Genomic DNA, 10617 nt, shown 5'->3' on the forward strand with positions numbered 1-10617 from the left:
CATTTGTGAACACCGACAAACATACAGCTTTGCGGGCATTTACAAATGTACAAGCCATGCCTTGTTATTCCACTTCCCACCAATCGCCTGGGAAGTTCTACTGCAGATTTGTCTACACTCATAGTGGCGAGATTCCCTGACGGATCAGCATTAGCTCTCTACGCTTTTTTATTCGTTCAAGAGGAGCACTAAGAAACATGTTGTAGGTGCTGTAAACAATACACACAATAAATAAATATACACAAAAGGTATAAAAATGAAATATTTCCTGCAGCTGTACGTGCCTTTTTCAGGCGCAAAAACCACAATCAGTTGTTTTAACATAGAAAGAACAATAAGTCAAAAATACATTTACAAATTCCCTTACAAAACACATATTACTACTGGTGATTTATTATTTAGCTTCTCCATGTGGAAAATAGAACGGTAAATCTCGTTTTTACCCATTATTCAGGTCATTTTAGTTCATGAACAAGAGCTAAGTTTGAATTGCCTCATGTACCTTTGTGACTTGGAAGTAGAGCTTAATGCAAATACAAACTTTTCAAAAGAGTCTCCCGTCTAATAGGCATCGTTGTCTATTTCTCTGTAGCTAATGGAATTTGCAAAGAAGTCGATCCTACTGATTGTAATTCTCTGTAAACCACTTATTCCATGGGTATTTGCAGCTGCAGCAATGCCTCCATGAATTTTTCATTTCATTATGAGGTTGTCACTGTGCTGCGCAAGAGCGATGCACAGTCCCTGGCGCTTCAGCTACCAGCTGGCAAAGTACTTTCCATTCTCATAAAGGTATAATTCGATCAACATGTGTATATTTTTATTTGCGCCTGAAGGAATTCTGGAACCCAAGCGCAATACACAATTTAGCCCATGTAGAGCATTGGCACATGAAGAAGGTTCACCTCAGGAGGTTACAGCTCCATGGAGTCCAATAGATAACATTTATTTGACACAATTGGACAAATGATCCGCACCATGACATTGGCTCATGGGCACGCAGTTGCCTGTCTGCAATGAGCTGACTGCCATCAAAGATCCCCAGAGAGTGAGAATGTAAGATGTGTGTCAAAATCTGTGCAGCGTACCAACTCCCTCTTGCTGAAACGGCCTAGATTCTGAAAAAAGAAGACCTCTACCCGCACTTTTTTGGATCTGCCCCTAGAATATTGAACTCTCGCCCACTGGAGATTCTGTCAAACCCATTGATAATTGCTTTCAAGAAAAAGGTCGAGGATTCTACTAAACAGATTCTTAACATAATGTTGTGATCTACCCTACCTCAGAGACCCCTTGAACCCAAGACATCTTCCCACCTAAATGCAGATAAATATGTTTACTGTCACACCACCAGGAGAGCGATCTCGGGCAAGGAACATTTTGTTCTGTTTTTTTTTATGTTTTATTTTATGAGATATGATATGTTATGTAACAGGTTTTTGGTTGTTATGTATAGTGGTTTGATACCATTGGGTCATGTTTGCACTTTATAAGCTCAACTTCTTGGCTCAAGTCAATGCAGTGTGCACCTTCTTCCACATCCTACTCATGCGGCAACAAATATTCAAATAGTTGCCTCAGAACAACAGACGGACCATCACGCAAGCACTCATCACCAGCAGGCTGGACTACAGCAACCCTCTCTACGCCTGAATCTCCAAGTAACTCCTACACAGACTCCAGACCGTTCAGAATACACCACTGCAAGTCTTATACTCGATCTCCCACACTTTACCCACATCACAACGCATCTCAGGAAGCTTCACTGGCCCCCACTCACAAGCATAGCCAATTGAAACTTGTCACACACACATACAAAGCCCTACACAAAACAAGACCAGAATATCTGAACAGCCGCATACACTTTCATTAACCCACCAGACATCTACGCTCTGCCTCACTCTAACTCGCTCTCATTCCCAGCATCCATAGCTGGAGGTTGTTCCTAGTGCACTCACAACGTGCAACTCGCTATCCCACACTGAATCAACTCCCAAGGAGAAAAGACAACTGCAATTAGCGTGGTTTGACCAAGGGCGTAGCCTTTTATTCACACAGATTCATTGGGAATTCATAAAAGATAAGTATAGTTAGGCAGATATTGTTATGAGAATACAATACGTAAGATCAGCCAATTCATACATAATTGTTATGAGAATGCAGGACATAAGGCAGAAAAACAGCTCAGAGATTGTGCAAGCAATACAACAGTTATGTCCACCTCCCCTTACAGCAGAACATTTCAGAATGCAAAGTGCCAGCAGGCCCCTTTTACCTTATCCATTGACCATGCCCTCAGCCAAGGGCATACCTTATCAGAAACTTCTCCCCATCACTCTGAGAGATGGGCAATGCCCGCAGTTCCTTTTACCAACACATCCACTAGGGCACAGCATAGCGCTTCGGCCCTTCGGGGTACCTGACACAGGCAAATGCTCCAAAAATGTTCAAATCCAGGCATTCTGGGGTAGGGCAGAAAGGTCCAGGACCACCAGCAGGTCAGTCCCCCATCCTGCCTGCCCAGTGCCCACACAAATGAACACCCCTCCATGGAGAAAGTTCAGTAAATCAGTCCACATTTGGGGTAGCCCCCATTTCTGCTGCAAGAAATTCCGCCAAATTCCACCTCCCTTGAGGGGTGGGTGGGTAGGTGGATGGGTGGTTGTGCGAATGTGGTATGATTGATCTTGGTGCGCAGTGAAGGGAAAAGAGGTTGATCCTTTGCATTACGAGGCTTTATGTGCTGCAACCCCGGGCAGGCGCAAATCAATGACGTCAGAGGCGATCATCCTTTGTGGCAACACTGATGAAGTACACTCCACCTTGGGCTCCTGCCCGTGGAGCGACTAATGGTGCCCCTCTGCTATATGCCGGGGGTGCTTTCCATTCTCCTACATTGCATCCAAGACATGGAACGCCCTCCCTCAACACATCAGAGCCTCCTCTTCACTTCCGAAGTACATGTCTGTTCGTATAAGCACCATGGGTACCACAAACCTACACACCTGCCGAGGAGCCTGGATGCCCTCTTGGTGATTAGCTCGCTAAAGAAATCAATAAAACATAACATAAAACACTCTAAAGAAAAACTTTTTTTAAAACAAATTTTTAGAACTCTTAAGCACCTGGATTAGGGATCTAACCATCCTAATCATTGACTTTGGAAAACATTTAAAGACTTAGGCAGTCATTAGGATGGCAGATGGACATGACTCCGTTCGCCATCCTGTGGTAAACCGGGACAGTCCACCATGCCTGCGGCGGTCCCGCACCATGAATTAGGATGCGACCCTCACCATGGCGGTCGCATTCTTCATTTTAACATTGTGGCGGGTGCTGCTGACAGCAGCACCCGCCACGATGTTAAAATCGCATGATTTGCACTTCACTGCACTACATGGCAGGCACCACACAGTGCCTGCCACTTGGTGCAGTGAAATGTAGAGGAGTACCATAGGTACCCCCCAAGTGCACCCCACCTCCCACCGACAAAAGGAGGGCCGCAACAGGCCCCCAAACTCAATCCCCACCAGCCTGATGCTGCCATGCAAAGGCCATTTTTTACAGACATCCTAATTTAGTGGACCGTGCCTGCTAGGCACCGCCAACATTTTAGGCACCCTGCACTTTGCGTCCGCCGCGGTACCCACCACCATCCTAATTGGGTGGTGGGTAAATCGCTGTGTGATGGCGGAAGGACCACCCCTGCCGGCCCTGCGGTGGCGGTCCTTCCGCCATCCTAATCGGCCCCATACTTCTTTAGATTAATCCTGATATACTAGCAGCATTAAGCATTTTGCTCTGCATATTATATTGATTATTCACTCTTTTCATTGTTGTATGATATTCTGTTTGTGAAATATATTCTTCTGTAAAGCAAGCCTATGTTCTTTATAAGGCGTACCAATGCCATTATAGTACAAAAGGGCAATATAAAACAGTTTAATGAATAAATAAGTATGCAGACCATTGAATAAATAAATAGATAAATAAATATGCATACAGAGCCAGAGTCTGCAGCTCTACCTGGAAGCAATAATACCGAGGTTATGAGATTTCTTCTTCTCACTATCACACTTGATTCCAGCCCAATGATTCCCAGGAACAAGTCACTTCAATTTGGAAAACTGCAGTCTTAGTTCAGATGAATTGAAAGTATTAGATTTGCAGCTGAAAACAATGATTTGTAAATAAAAAAGCAGAAGTGTAAAAGTTCTAATCTCTGCTCTGGTGCCACGTGTTAACCTTAATTAGTCATTTTCAGCAAAAAATAAAAATAAATCCGCTTTGTACTAGTCCACAGGGAGATCCTAGCTAGAGCTGGATTAGGGCTTTCCTCTCCTCTAGCCCTCCCTGTCTGCAGAAGTTGTGTTGTTTGTGAATCCAGCATTTCATGTACCTGCCACTTCTCTACATTTGTATGTGAGAGCATGGACCATGCATGCAGCAGATTTGATATATTTTGAAACATAAACTCAGTGATAGTACATCACTAAAATATATTTAGGACTTACTTATTATACAATCGTGGTGCATCTCGTCCAGTACATCTGTCAATAACCTGTGGGGTAAGAAACATTTCATTAGAAATGTTTTTTTGTGCAATGGAATCAGACAGACAGCTCAGACTTTCACTGATGTCTCTTGAGACAAGGAACCTGTGGGGGAAGATGTTCCAGGACCATTTCTCCTGGTCCCTCTTTGGACCCATCCAGCTTAGCCGCCAGATGTCACCTCAGTGCAGGCAGCTACCCCGGATAAAAAATAAAATCAGACACAGCACCTTGCTACACATATTATTGGATCCCAGCTTCTTTCCCTGCAAAGCAGCAAATATTTAAGGCAAATGATAAGTCTGCAAATATACATAGACGCACACTTGCACAAACTCTTCAGAATTGTCCATTTTAGGAGGCTGGAACAGTTTTTTTCTGTGGCTATTGTGTGTCCCTCTGAAATTCGCTTTTTTAGGCGCCACTACAAACTTTATGCATGTAGGCTCGCACTGCTCCCTGAATTGCAACACTGGCCATCTGGCCAGGGCATTGTCCACAGGAAATAAGAGTGATGGAGGAATGACGAGGAGGAGAATGTAGGTTGGAGAGTGCAGGCCGACTTTCTCCCTTTGCCCACTGTCAAGTACAAAAGGATAGGACATGTGAAGGGTAAAGAGAAAGGAAAACAGAACGGAGAGAAACTCGTAATCTGCATGCTCCTAAGAACGCTATTAATAGAGACAATGAATGCAGGCTACAAAGCGCAGCTGTGCTTCCTATAAGAGCACAATATAAGCTACTGTGTCGATCCAGTGGTGATGCAGATATTTAAATGCGATCAGTCTGCAATGAGACTCCTTTGTTCCAATTCATTTTGAGCGTTTCTTAATATAGCCCTTTATACTGAAGCATCCAAAAACAAATTCTATTTATATCGAATAACGTGTTGGTTTCTTTGGGGATATTGCAACTTTCACACAAAATGAACATCTTACAGACTATCACATCCCCAGCCACGAGCACCAATGAAAATGCTCAATTAATGTAAAGATAGTGAATTTCTTTTGAATTTTTTATGTCTATGAAAAATGACCATGGGCCATATGTATGAGGCCAAATTGCGATCGCAAACGCTGACATTCGCAGAATGTCAGCGTTTGCGATCGCAATTTAGGCAGTGTGCAATGTAGCACACAAAAACCCACTTGCAAAATAAGGAATCACGACATTTGCTATTCCCTATTTTGCGAATGCATTTAAGGAATCCCAAATTATGGTTCCTTAAATACAATGTAGGAAGCACCCAAGTTGTGTGATTTTGGCTTAAGGAATCGAAAATTACCACCAACTTCAGGTTGGTGGTAATTTGTGATTTCTTTGAAAAATCCACGTTTTTGCATTTTTCAAAGGGCAATGTAGTGCACATACATGCCCTAAGGGCATGTATGTGCGCCACATTGGCACACATCCATATTTCAAGGGTGCAACAGGGTGTCCTATTGACACCCTTGCAACCTTGAAATTGCATTCTCAATTTGTGATTCTCTAATTGTGAATCGCAAATTGAGAATGTCTTCCCATTCATTCCTATGGGCCTTCTAGCCCATAGAAATGAATGGGAAGGTATTCTTCATTTGCGAATCTCAATTTGCGATTCGCAAATAAGGAATATGTAGGATTCCCAAAATATGTAGCAAATCCTACATACATTGCATTTTGCGATGCTCTAATTGCGATTCCCTAAAAATCGCGATTTGAGAATCGCAAAACGCGTTTTCGTACATATGGCCCCATGTTATCATTCACGGACGAAAAACTTGCAGCTCCAGAGGTTTATTGCTAAATTTCAATGCTTTGTGAGTGAACTTCCTTCCAAAGCGAGGGGGTGGGGGTGCAGGTCAGAGATGAACTCCTCTATTCACCTTCCTTTGTTTGTACTCCGACTTTTATTCAAGTTTATGCATCGCAGATGGTAAATGTTTGCGTATAATTAATAGCTACTTTGCCAATTGACGTCTTGTCAGCTCCTATAGCAAGAAAAGGACACTTGTTTGAGAACCAGGAAATTCTACAAGCCCAAAAAATTTAACAATAGGTAGTCTCCCCTCTTGAGCTAAGGACATGAGGGCTGAAACTTTCAATTGAATTTCTACTCGTCTGTTTTCCCAATTAGAGCTCCTCTAGCACCAAGATTTCTCGATGGGCCTAATTCTGAGTTTCTGTGTACAGGTGTTGGTTGGTTTCTCTCAGTGGGTTGGTACTAGGTACTAGGTGTGTGCGCTATAAACATTAGCTTAGCTTTCCAAGTTTCATGTGAAATCTCTCTGATTTCTGGTGTTTGCATATGCTTGTGTCAAGGTAATTTAAATATTTGGTGCTCCAGGTGGATTCCTGATCCCCACGTGCTACATGTGGAAATAAGAATGGGCTTGTCAGATGGGCAGGACAGTTTGTTCTCTCTTTGTTCTTCTAACAGTTCCATAAGTTGAGGAATGGGGTCCATCCTCTTTAGTTCGTGGGAGCCACAAATATAGCTGGTTACATCACATGCATTTACAACGCATGCGATTACAACGCGGTCGTTACAACAACCGCATTGTTACATCACAGTACCATTACAACGCTAGTCGTTACAACGACTTGCTCTAGGGGGCACGCTGCACTTCGGAATAGTATAATTTACTATCCCAACTCCAGTGTGTGCAACAGTAGGGAAGGTGTTGGAATAGTGAATTATACTATTCCTTAGTTTAGAGCGCCCCCTAGAGCAAGTTGTTGTAATGACTTGCATTGTAATGGTACTGCGATGTAACAACGTGGTCGTTGTAACAACCGCGTTGTAATCTCATGCATTGTAACACATGCGATGTGATGGCTGTTTCCCAGGAGTCACAAGCATTCCTGCAGTTGTTGATTTATTCTTGGTAGTGTCTTAGGTCTTGCTAGTTATATGACGACAATATTCTCAATCCTGGTGGAGAATCTTTTGGAGAAAGCACGTGGCTTTTTTTTTAGCAGTTCTTGTGTAGTTGGAATATTGTTCGTTTTTTTCAGTAACTGCCTCCTTTTTATAAGGCTATGCAGAAACTGCAGTTCAAAGTGCGGTACATAAAAGGTGGGTATCTGCATTTAATGGCAATGCTTTGTGTATTTCCTCACTCACAACCAGATTTATCAAGAGCCTGTGTTGCCCTTGTGTTACACAAGGTCACAGAAGGTCAACGCAAGTCTTTAAGTGAGATTTACTATGCCACCCAGAGCCACATTGCTTGGATCTATATAGCATAGTAAATCTGAAGTAATGCAATGCAGGGTAAGATGGTTACTTGCATTACTCTGCCCTAGGAAGGGGTTCCAAGGTTGGAGCATGGGTGTTCCCACATATATACCCTTGGTTTTTGGCGCATTCCCTTTATTAACACCAGTAAACCTGGGAATGCTTCAAAATGGTACACTTTCCCCAGAGAGGCATAACGTGACGAGGACAACTATGTTTATATCTCCTCTTTTTTTCCTCTTCTACGTATGCTACATTCTGCAGCACACGTGGAAAGAGGAAAAACCTCAGGGGATTATTTTTGTGCAGGAAGGTGTCCTTCCAGCAAGGTTTCCGTTCCTGCACAAAAGCAACCTGGCTGTAATGCTAGGGTGCCTGTGTTGGCACTTGGCAGCCACAAGTGCGCCAGCACAGAGTGAGAGACGGAATGTGCCATATCTTAGTAGATATGGTGCATTTCTGCCCTCTCCATTTGATGCAGCTCAAAAAGTTATCTTGCTCCATTGCACCGCGCCAAATATTAGTAAATCTGCCTCATGATTTCCTGCTTCCTGCATCCATTCTGAGTGTGACCATTCCAAGTTTTCTGCGCCTTCAGTCATTTTTATACCAACTTGGAACTACAAACAGGACTTTTGAGCCATATGTGAGGTATTTTACTAGTCAGAGCAAGGCGAGGGGCTAAGATATTTGACTCATTTGCAGGGCTTGCACAGTTGCCTGTTTCCACAGGAAGGAGCACTGGAACCTAGTGTAATGAAGCTAACTAGTAAGTAATCAGAGCATTAGTCTATCATAACACCTCCGCAATATCAATTTTGTTTCGGCACCCGTTAGCCCAAGGTATCTGATATATATTACTCAACAGAGGCCCACTGGGTCCCAAGAACAGGTCTACGCAAAATTTGATTACCTTGGAGAAATTTGAAAACTTGGCATTATGGACAATTTTGCAAAATTTCACAAACCACCTGGTCAGAAATTGTTGTACAGTTTCTTTTTCTATGGGAGACTGCTTCAAGCAGTAAACGTCACATGGGAGACATTTTCTCCCTGGACCAGTCCCCTTGATTGCATGTTACTTTGAATGCAAAATATGCCCTTGAGTACAATTTTCACACTAGATACACGAACTTCACATACATTTCATGGGATTTCATGACATTTCACAAACAAATGTTTAGTAATTTTGCACCCCCCTTGTAAAAAACCACAACCCAATACAGTAAGTAGTGGTCTATGAAGTGCTAAGGCATCAGTAGAAAGTGTTGTAATCACCATCAATATTATTGGCCCAAAAAGGAAAGTGCCCTTTTGGGGAAAAGAGCGAGTGGCAGGTGTTTCTTGCCCCTTCACTAGTGAGTCTGCTCTGTTGATCTGGGAGTGTTAGGAGTAAGACAAACATATCAGATAATCTCTTATCTGCAGATGATCATAAAGTGGAGACTGGCAATACCCTCAAATCAGTACTTAAAACCAACTGTATAATTATTATGCATCATTTGTTTACAAATTATATATATCATAATGATCATTACTTTTAAAAAAACATCAGTAGGTAATATGCAAATTAGAATAATATTTCACCTATCGTACTTGTCTTAACATGTGTGGATTTGTTAGTTAATTAACATTTAATTAATTATGACAAGTTATGCATAAATGAGCTGCATACTTTATGCTATCATCAGGTCAGAAGTCATGTTAGAGCTGACATCCTTCGCTTGGCATTCCACCAAAACATTTTGACTGCATTCCCTTATTTTCCTGAACTCGTTTTTGTTGTCATTAGGACTCTGGTCACTTTACCCCTACTAACCAGTGGGAAAGTGCTTTTGCTCCCTCCTTCAATCTTGGTAAAAGTGGACTACATCTGATTGGCCCATTTAATTTACTTTGCTAAATGCTACTACATGTACCCAGGGCCTGTACATTTAATGTTACTTGTAAATAGCAGCACTCATTGGGCCTTAAATTAAAGTAGTGGTTTATAACATCCTAGGCATGCCACTGCCGCTTATAGTGTAGTTTTAAGTTGCCATTTCGATTTGGCAATATAATTAGGGCTCCCGGTTTTATGGTATTTATATTTTTGTCCTTTCAGTCTGTATTTATCCATATTTATTTTTTTGCTAATTTTACCTGTATTTATCCATATTTATTTTAGGGTTTGTGAAAAAATGAAGCTGAAATGTGTATATTTCTGCATTTATTTAACCAGTTAATTTGCACTCGTGCCGGAATGCCTGACAGGTTTCAATTATATATACACACTCAGATGGTAAAATATGCACTTGTGAGTAAATATGTAAATTTTAGTATCACGGTTGTGCAAATCTACTGCTGTTTAAGACTCTTTACTAAAATCCCTATATTTTTTGAATCCCCTTTCCTGTCAATCTGCACAGCTATTGGCCTGGCAGTCATGATTGACAGCATTTAGCATCACTCAAAAACAACCCAATTTCCATTTTTATCCACATTTAAAAATGAATACAGACAGGAAAATAAATGGTTTTCTGTCTGAATATATCTGTAAAAATCAGTAAAAACAGAAAACAGGGAGCCTTAAATATAATCCTTTTGCTATGCGTAAGCCTTTCTTTTTATTACTTATAAGTTGACCCTAAGGTAGGTCCTAAAAGCTCACAGGGCAGGGTGCATGGTATTTAAAAAGTATTTACAAATTAGTATATGTGTGTTGTCCTAAAGCCATTTTTTACTTTTGTAAGGCGTATCTATAGCCGTTTTTGGTGTAAACCCCCTGCCCGGATTGTCTGGGGTCTGGCCAGCCAGCTGCAGTTTACCTCTTGCCCCTGCAGAGGTGGCAAAGAACTTAGAGGT

The sequence above is a fragment of the Triturus cristatus genome, chromosome 4_1, assembly GCF_964204655.1.
Source record: "Triturus cristatus chromosome 4_1, aTriCri1.1, whole genome shotgun sequence".
NCBI lineage: Eukaryota > Metazoa > Chordata > Amphibia > Caudata > Salamandridae > Triturus > Triturus cristatus.